The following is a 9,325-nucleotide window of genomic DNA, read 5'->3' as shown; positions in this document are numbered from 1 at the left end:
GTTCGAATCCTGCCTCGGGCATGGATGTGTGTGTTGTCCTTAGGTTAGTTAGGTTTAAGTAGTTCTAAGTCCTAGGGGACTGATGACCTCAGAAGTTAAGTCCCATAGTGCTCAGAGCCATTTGAACCATTTATCTTTTAGGACAATGCGCTGAAAATTGGTGTTAATGGGCTATGGCAGCAGACGACCGACATGAGTGCCTTTGCTAATACACTACTGGCCATTAACATTGCTACAGCACGAAGATGACGTGCTACAGACGCGAAATTTAACCCAAAGGAAGAAGAAGCTGTGATATGCAAATGATTAACTTTTCAGTGCATTACACAAGGCTGGCGCCGGTGGCGACACATACAACGTGCTGACATGAGGAAAGTTTCCAACCGATTTCTCATACAGAAACAGCAGTTGACCGGCGTTGCCTGGTGAAACGTTGTTGTAATGCCTCGTTTAAGGACGAGAAATGCGTACCATCAGGTTTCCGACTTTGGTAGAGGTCAGATTGTAGCCTATCGCGATTGCTGTTTATCGTATCGCGACATTGCTGCTCGTGTTGGTCGAGATCCAATGACTGTTAGCAGAATATGGACTCGGTGGGTTCAGGAGGGTAATACGGAGCGCCGTGCTGGATCCCAACGGCCTCGTATCACTAGCAGTCGAGAAGACAGGCATCTTATCCGCATGGCTGTAACGGTTCGTGCAGCCACGTCTCGATCTCTGAGTCAACAGATGGGGACGTTTGCAAGACAACAAACATCTGCACGAACAGTTCGACGACGTTTGTAGCAGCATGGACTATCAGCTCGGAAACCATGGCTCCGGTTACCCTTGACGCTGCATCACAGACAGGAGCGCCTGCGATGGTGTACTCAACGACGTACCTGGGTGCACGAATGGCAAAACGTCATTTTTTTCGGATGAATCCAGGTTCTGTTTACAGCATCATGATGGTCGCTTCCGCGTTTGGCGACATCGCGGTGAACGCATATTGGAAGCGTGTATTCGTCATCGCCATACTGGCTTATCACCCGGCGTAATGGTATGGAGTGCCATTGGTTACACGTCTCGGTCACGTCTTGTTCGCATTGACGGCACTTTGAACAGTGGACGTTACATTTCAGATGTGTTACCACCCGTGGCTCTACCCTTCATTCGATCCCTGCGAAACCCTACATTTCAGCAGGATAACGCACGACCGCATGTTGCAGGTCCTGTACGGGCCTTTCTGGATACAGAAAATGTTCGACTGCTGCCCTGGCCAGCACATTCTCCAGATCTCTCACCGATTGAAAACGTCTGGTCAATGGTGGCCGAGCAACTGGCTCGTCACAATACGCCAGTCACTACTCTTGATGAACTGTGGTATCGTGTTGAAACTGCATGGGCAGCTGTAGCTGTACACGCCATCCAAGCTCTGTTTGACTCAATGCCCAGGCGTATCAAGGCCGTTATTATGGCCAGAGATGGTTGTTCTGGGTACTGATTTTTCAGTATCTATGCACCCAAATTACGTGAAAATGTAATCACATATCAGTTCTAGTATAATATATTTGTCCAATGAATACCCGTTTATCATCTGCATTTCCTCTTGGTGTAGCAATTTTAATGGCCAGTAGTGTAGAACGAGATAGTCTGCAACACTTCTCTTGGGTTCATGAGCATACTGATTGGACCATAGACGACTGAAAAACCGTGGACTGGTCAGATGAATCCCGATTTCAGTTGGTAGGAGCTGGTAGTAGGGTTCAACTGTGGTGCAGACTCCACGAAGCCATGGACTCAAGTTGTCAACAAGGCAACTCTGTTTACATGGAAAGGACTGGGTCCTTCAGTCCAACTGAACAGATCACTGAATACAAATGGTTACGTTCGGCTACTTGGAGGCCACGTGCAGCCATTGATGTACTTCATGTTCGAAAACAATGATGGAATTTTTATGGAAGACAATGCGCCATGTCACCGGGTCATAACTGTGCATGTGTTTGAAGAACATTCTGGACAATTCGAGCAAATGATTTGGCCACCCAGATCACCCGAGATAAATCCCACCGAACATTTATGGGACACAATCGAAAGTTATTTCTTGCTCAAAATCCTGCACTGGCAACACTATCGTAATTGTGGACGCCTATAGAGGCAGCATGGCTCAATAATATTGTAGAGGACTTCCAACGACTTGTTGAGTCCATGCCACGCCGAGTTGCTGCACCACGCTGAGCAAAAGGAGATACTACAGGATAGTAGGAGCTATCACAGGACTTTCATCACCTCAGTGTGTAATGTTAATTACAACTAAAATAGATAAGTCCTCTCTGGTCTGTCAGCTTACTGTTCATTGTAAATATTGGAGATGACCAGTTTTAGAATTATCTCTGAAGCCAGTGTAGTTTATATGCTTGCCTCTAGTCTGACCCATCGGAAATATGGATCGCTATTAAACAGAGATATGAAGATATTTAAATAATTTCACCTTTTCTTTTATGGCGTACTACCTATGCTGCACCTGTTTGCTAGTTCTCAGTTTTGCCTCGTGCTGATATTGCTTGTGCATGTGCATCTTTCTTTCCACATACTACAAGAGCACATAAACCATGACATCAACAAAGAGACTGGCTTTTCCGGATACTTTTTAACCTTCTACGCAGTCAACGCTTATGCAGGACCTGTATGTTGCCCATCTGAGCTCGTCTTAACTAACGTACATGGGCAATAACACATAAATGTCAATAACAACTACTTCCTAATCCTCCAGGAAGAATTAATTCTTTCATAAATCTCTGATTTTCAGCTTAACCTAGAGATGGCACCAAAATATAAGTTAACTTACTTCCCCATAATGGGTCTGGCCGAGCCCATACGTTTTCTTCTATCCTATGGCAAGACTGAATTTGAAGATGTACGATGTGAGATGGAGAAGTGGCCATCAATGAAAGAATGTAAGTAAAAACATTTGTCTTTAAGCTTTTTGGATTAATAAATTTCATCTCTTCTACCATTTGGTGCAGAATGAGGGAAGTAAATGATCTTTAAAGATACTGATAACAAGTGATTTGTATGTGAGGTAGAGGGCGCTACATACAGAGGAGCAAGGTGAGACTGGGTATCCAGCAGTGTCTTCTGCTAAATTCAATAAGATCAGACATTGCATAGTAGTAGTAGTAGTCGATAGAGTAATATATAATACTTCAACAATTTATCATAGAAATTAGATTCCTAATCGTTAAAATAGAAATAAGTTGAGATATTACACAGAGATTATACTGAAAGACACAGAAACAAGAATGTTGTACTTTGTATTTATGCCTCGTATGTTCTTCTATAGAGTATTTTGACTTAAATTCATTTGAAGGTACTTGATAAAGAAATCACAAGAAGGAACTACAGCTATTAGGAACAACTGTCTGCACGTTTACTTTTGTAACACACACCAGTTCAATTTCTCAGCAACAGAGGTATGCGATACAACCACGTACAAGATTTTTTTTTTTGTCGGAGACATTTTATATATTTTTATTTTGTTCACATGAGCACATACACTTACGAGCCGAAATATTATGACCCCGTGCTTAATTGCGTGTTGTTCCCCCTTCGGAACGAAATACTGTTGCAGTTCTGTGTGGCACGGATTCGACGAATCTCTGATAGGCTTCTGGAGGAATCTGACTCCAATTGTCCACGCACAGGTAACGCAGCTCTCGTAAACTACGGGCTGGTAGTTTGTTGGCGCGGATATTGTGCTGAATGTTGTCCCAGATGTGTCCTATTGTGTTCACGTCAGGTGAATTTGATAGTCAAGATGTGAACGTGAGTTCACCGTCGTGCTCGTCACACCGCTGTAGCACAATTCTGGCCCAGTGACACGGTGAGTTATCTTGCTGGAAGATTCCATCACGGGGGGACATCAATCATGAAGAGATGCAGGTGGGCCCGCATCTCGTGGTCGTGCGGTAGCGCTCTCGCTTCCCACGCCCGAGTTCCCGGGTTCGATTCCCGGCGGGGTCAGGGATTTTCTCTGCCTCGTGATGGCTGGGTGTTGTGTGCTGTCCTTAGGTTAGTTAGGTTTAAGTAGTTCTAAGTTCTAGGGGACTGATGACCTTAGATGTTGAGTCCCATAGTGCTCAGAGCCATTTGAACCATTAGATGCAGGTGGTCCGCAGTAATGTTCACGTAGACCACAACTGTCATGGATCCTTTGATTACTATCACAGTTCCCATGGAGACCCAGGAGAACGTCCCCCACAGCTAGTGTTGCCAGGTATCTGGCTCTTTAAGCTCGTGCTCGGTCAAATATTTACAAGTCCGGACTGCCCGACTTTTGTTAGGCTTTTTAGTGATGAAGCAGAGAATGCAAAACGAAGGCCCATTCCAAGCTAATGGCGTATGAGCAAGGTACGATAAAAGGTGGAATAAAGGAGATTTTCCATAAGGATATATGGATGTATCAATAAATGCTGTTCTTATGTCTGTGTCCTATGTTTTTTATTGGTTTGTTCTACTAAGTACCACATGAACCAACTTACGTGTTCTTTCTTCTCTCTTTTCTTTTTTTTCGTTAATTTTTCCTTGTTTCCCTATGTTTTTCTCTCCTTTCTTCTGTCCATATCGCACCTGTCTTTTCTTTGTTTTCTCCTGGAAGCCCTTGAAATCTTTTACTTTTGCTCTGAATCTTTCTTTTTCTCCTGTTTCTTCCTCCATTATTTCCATTTCCCTCGGGTCTACTTTAACTTCTTTTATCCCCGTCATTGATGTTTTGGGGTTTCTGTCAAAGAAGTTAAAAATTCTTTTTGCTATCCTGTTTTCATCTGGTCTTTTAGATGTCCATAGAATGCAACTCTTCTCTTCTTTAGCGTGTCTGACATTTGCTCTATTTTTTCATAAACTTCTTAATTTCCATTTTCCATTGTACCAAGAGCAGGCATTGTCTACAGGAGGAGCGACTTTTAAAATTACGTTTTCGAAATCAGCCACAAGTCACACTTTGTATTTTTTATTGCGACCGGTTTCGTAAGTTAAAATACTATGGTACAGTGAAATTAATCTTTAGAGCCGTCAGCCAAGAATAAAGGCAATCTTTACTGCTGCCAGCCAACTTTAAAAGTAAGTCAGCACACTGGAAGAAGAATATGTACTTTACGTAATGTCAATGTAAGTTTTCCATATTGCCTCAATTTCTATCTTTTGCAGTGTATATTCTGATGATGCTCTTGTCCATTTGAAAAGCAAAACCGGACAGGTTTTTTGTTAGTTGAAAAGTCACCTCCGGTTTCTTTGCCCCTGCTAGGTTAGCTTCTTTGTCTAAAGAATTTGCTTGCATTATTTCACCTAGATATTTAAATTTTGTAGCCATGTTTATTCCACCATGATCCGTTTTGATATATTTCGGTGCCTCCTTTACATCTTTCATGTACTCTGTTTTTTCAAAAGATATATGTAGGCTTGCTTTTGAAGCTAACTGTTGTAGGAGATTTATCCGCATTGTTGCATCTACTATAGATTCAGCAAATATTTTTGGATAATCTGCAAAAGCCAGACAATCAAAACTCAGATTACCCCCTTTGCTCCCAATTGTGATTCTTTTAATTCGTTTTTATTGTTTAATGCAAACTTTTAGTTTATTTTCTCTTAAGCTTGTCTTAGAAAGAACACCGAGCAATTAAGGCGACTGAGAATTTAGTTGGCGTCATAATTGCTAAATTGTAAGACTGTTTACCGATTGCTTTTTAGTTTAAACAAGTTTACGGTTGATCTCGCCAAAAACTGTAATTGATAGTTAATTACGATTGAAAATAACCAAATGCCTATATCTGTATTTAAAATAGGTATTACAGCTTTTAGGGCAAAGTGTCCGGCTAAATATAAGGCAGTCTATTTTCGGACCTGGCAACCCTTACCCACAGCATACCTCCGTCCGCGCTGTCCTGCGTCCATGCCACTGCGCATGTTTCGAGCAGACGTTCGACTTGATGATGCCGTATCTGGACCTACCTGTTTTAACGAGAAACATGATTCGTCCGAACAGACGGCACGTTTCCACAGGATCCACGGTCCAGTCTCGAACATCTCGTGCGCAGTCGTAATTGATTGTGTCATAGGCTCAGTTTAGGATCATATAGGAATCGTCCACTGTGGAGCCATATGTTCAAAAATATGCACCGAATGGTGTGCTGCGAAACACTCGGGCCTGCACCAGTATTGTATTCTGTCGTCACATCTGTCACAGATCGCTGCCTGTCCTGGTTTACAGAGTGGGAAAGCCTTCAGCCTCCACTTTTTGGGGTGAGGCCTCTTTGTCCAACAGCTAGTGGACTACTCGTTTCGCCATCCTTCACTCACTTTTCACGGATGTTCACTACAATAGCATACAAACAGCCGACCTATTTCGCCGTTTTCGAGATGTTCGTTCCCAAGAAGTTGGGTTTTTACAATCTGCCCTTTTTCAAAGTCGATTATCTCAGTTGATTTCCCATTGTCGCTAGAATGATCCCCCATTCGTCTCTTTGCTCTGCGTCTATACTTTCCTTACATCGTCACGTGATCACAACGTCATCATGCGGGCCTTCAGTCCCGCGTTGGGTAATGGTGATAACGTTTTGGCTCGTGACTATAAGTCTTAGACATTGAGACTGCAACCATTCACTGCAGTTGTCAGCATTTTTCTAATGTATAACGATTCTGACTATAGCCATTTTGTATGTGGTGTCTGTTCTTTTGGACATGTCAGAAAGAACAATCCCACATGTATAATTAAGGCTAGGACGGCAATGATCCCTTCTGTGCAGATGCACACCAAGTTCGAAATCTTACGGAAATCGGCGAAATTCCGCGAGTAATGACGATAATTGGCAAGGAGCACTACAACAGTAGTTTGTGGATAAGTTGGGAATTTGAGTCTGATGGGAAGCATGCTAGGGTAGCCCGTACAGTTGCGATGATCACTGTGTCCGGATGGCGCAGCAGTCGGCGCATCTTCCTAGTAAGCAGGAGGTCTGGCGTCGAATCCCGATCTACTATCAATTTTCAACTTCACCGATTGATTTAAATCAGTAAAAACTGCCAGCTAATGTCTTTAATTCCTTTGTGTCTAGAGCCATTGAGGTCTCAGCCAAGAAAAATGTATGGTTTGATTTCCACTGTTCACACGTACACATGAGAGTTTTCTTTTCTAAGAATACCGATACTAAAGAAAAACTGTAACACACACTTACCTTTAGTTGATAATTATACTATATTCAGACATAATTTTGATATACAACAAACAAGAACTGTTATTGGATTTTTTGGATTACAAAATAAATCTGCAGCTTACATCCACTAATTTATTTTTCTCCCTTTTATCAAGCAACGCCCTTTGGGCAGCTTCCAGTTCTTGAAATCGACGGGAAGAAGACGTGGCAGTCTCACGCTATCGTTACTTAGGCAAGCAAATGGGCTTGGCTGGAGCTAATGACTGGGAAGATCTGCAGATTGACATGGCTGCTGATACAATATCAGACATAAGAATGAGTAAGTTAAATTTTTTCCTGTGCCAAATATTCTGTATTTTTTAATTTGCTTTTCACTATAGCGATGTGGAAAATCCTGGGTGTAACAGAAACAATGAAATGAATAAAGGCCTTCGCTGACACTGCAGTGGAGATATTGTTGATGAGTGAATAAAGACGAACAAGAAGTTGAACACCATAGATCAGTTTCTGAAGTATCGTACTTTAAATTACCTAAAGACATACATTTGTCCAAAATTGTACTAAACAGTTGGGCAGATATTTTGAAAAAGAAATATGACATAAATGAGACGATTTTAAGTGAAAATATCCTTCTTAGTATTAATAAGGACGTATAATTTTTATACCAGTTTACTAATTTTTAAGTTAAAAATCCCAAAGATTCTGTCCACGTGTTACTTTTAATGTTTACTTCTGTTTGTAGAAATGGTAAGTCCTGCACATGAGACTGACGAAACATTAAAGCAAAAGAAGAAAGCAGCAGTCATAAATGAAAGTCTACCATTTTTGTTGCCAAGACTAGATCAAATGGTGAAGGAAAATTGAGGTTATCTTGCAAATGGCAAGGTAAGCCAAACACACAGGAATATATGAACTACTGATACTTATGGAAGCTGAGATATATGTTCTTAAATAATGTAGTTGCCTGCCGATGGGTACTGTTATAAAATGTAACGACGAAAGTTATTTTACTCGATTCAGTCACAAACAGTTGAATTAATTATTCGCACAGGAAACGGTAAGGTTTTTGTAGCATGATTCAGATTATTTTATCACTCTTATCTGCTTTCATACCATGATATGATTGAGGGAAATACTGATCCTAAGTTGGCAATATATGTTATTGTTCACAAACGCATCACACAAGAAATATAAAATTCTGCAGTGCACTTTGTATGTTTTCAGAATTGTTGTAAATTTAAATTGTGTGGCCTGCCTTGTTACACATCACCTGTCTACATAGTGTTAAGAAATGAGAATCTTTTTGTTTGAAGTTTGAAAATTAATGCGCAGTCCTTGCTTTCAGCTTTCGTGGGCAGACCTCTATTTTGTAGCACTGATCGACTACCTCAAGGCCATTATTGGATTTGACATAACAAAAGATTATTCAAACCTTGCTGTGCTCAAAAAGACCGTACTTGAAATACCAGCTATTAAACAGTGGGTTGCGAAGAGACCAAAAACTGAAAAGTGAATTTAGTAGCGTGTTAAATACATGTAATGTTAGAAATCTGAATTGATCTACATTTAAATATTCAATATATGTTGTTAGAACTGTGATACACCTTTGTGACTGCAAAAAGATGTAAAAAAATTTCCTGTAAAAGATCATACAACAATACCTTTCCATTTACAAGACTCAATCAGAACAGTAACATTGGAGATAGTTCGGCTACATGTGTTTTATTTGCTAATGTGTGGAATTGTTTTGGTGTATTCGCAAATTAATTTCTTGCCAGACATGCAAAACACTGAAGTAATGTTGATGAAAATTTTGTAATTATGTTTCCTATATATGTGTTTTCTCATGTTTGCTGCACTATGTGCTGTTGTGTTGACGCATTTTAAAAAATGACACCCAGAATAATTTTATGTAAACTGATTAGTCCTGGGAGATCTGTCAAGTGCACGCACAATTTATGGTCATATCACAGAGAGATCGTGGTGTGGAGTACAAGTATCTACTTGTTAAAAATGTGCATACGAGTGTACATTAGTCAAAAATACTTTCCATGAAATGTGAACTAGTCTCCTCCATTTCATCAGTGAGCAAGGATCTTTTAATTTTCATGGATAAAAGTACATTACTGTGAGCAAATATT

The 9,325-nt window shown here is 40.8% G+C and overlaps 1 pseudogene; it reads left to right on the top strand.

The window, feature by feature from the left end:
* Window positions 1-2,800: 2,800 nt before the first annotated feature.
* Window positions 2,801-8,697, top strand: LOC124594526 (annotated as a pseudogene).
* Window positions 8,698-9,325: the final 628 nt, after the last annotated feature.

This window comes from Schistocerca americana, chromosome 2, assembly GCF_021461395.2.
Source record: "Schistocerca americana isolate TAMUIC-IGC-003095 chromosome 2, iqSchAmer2.1, whole genome shotgun sequence".
NCBI classification, from domain to species: domain Eukaryota; kingdom Metazoa; phylum Arthropoda; class Insecta; order Orthoptera; family Acrididae; genus Schistocerca; species Schistocerca americana.
Note: the sequence above shows the minus strand (reverse complement) of the source record. Positions and strands in the feature narration are given on the sequence as shown.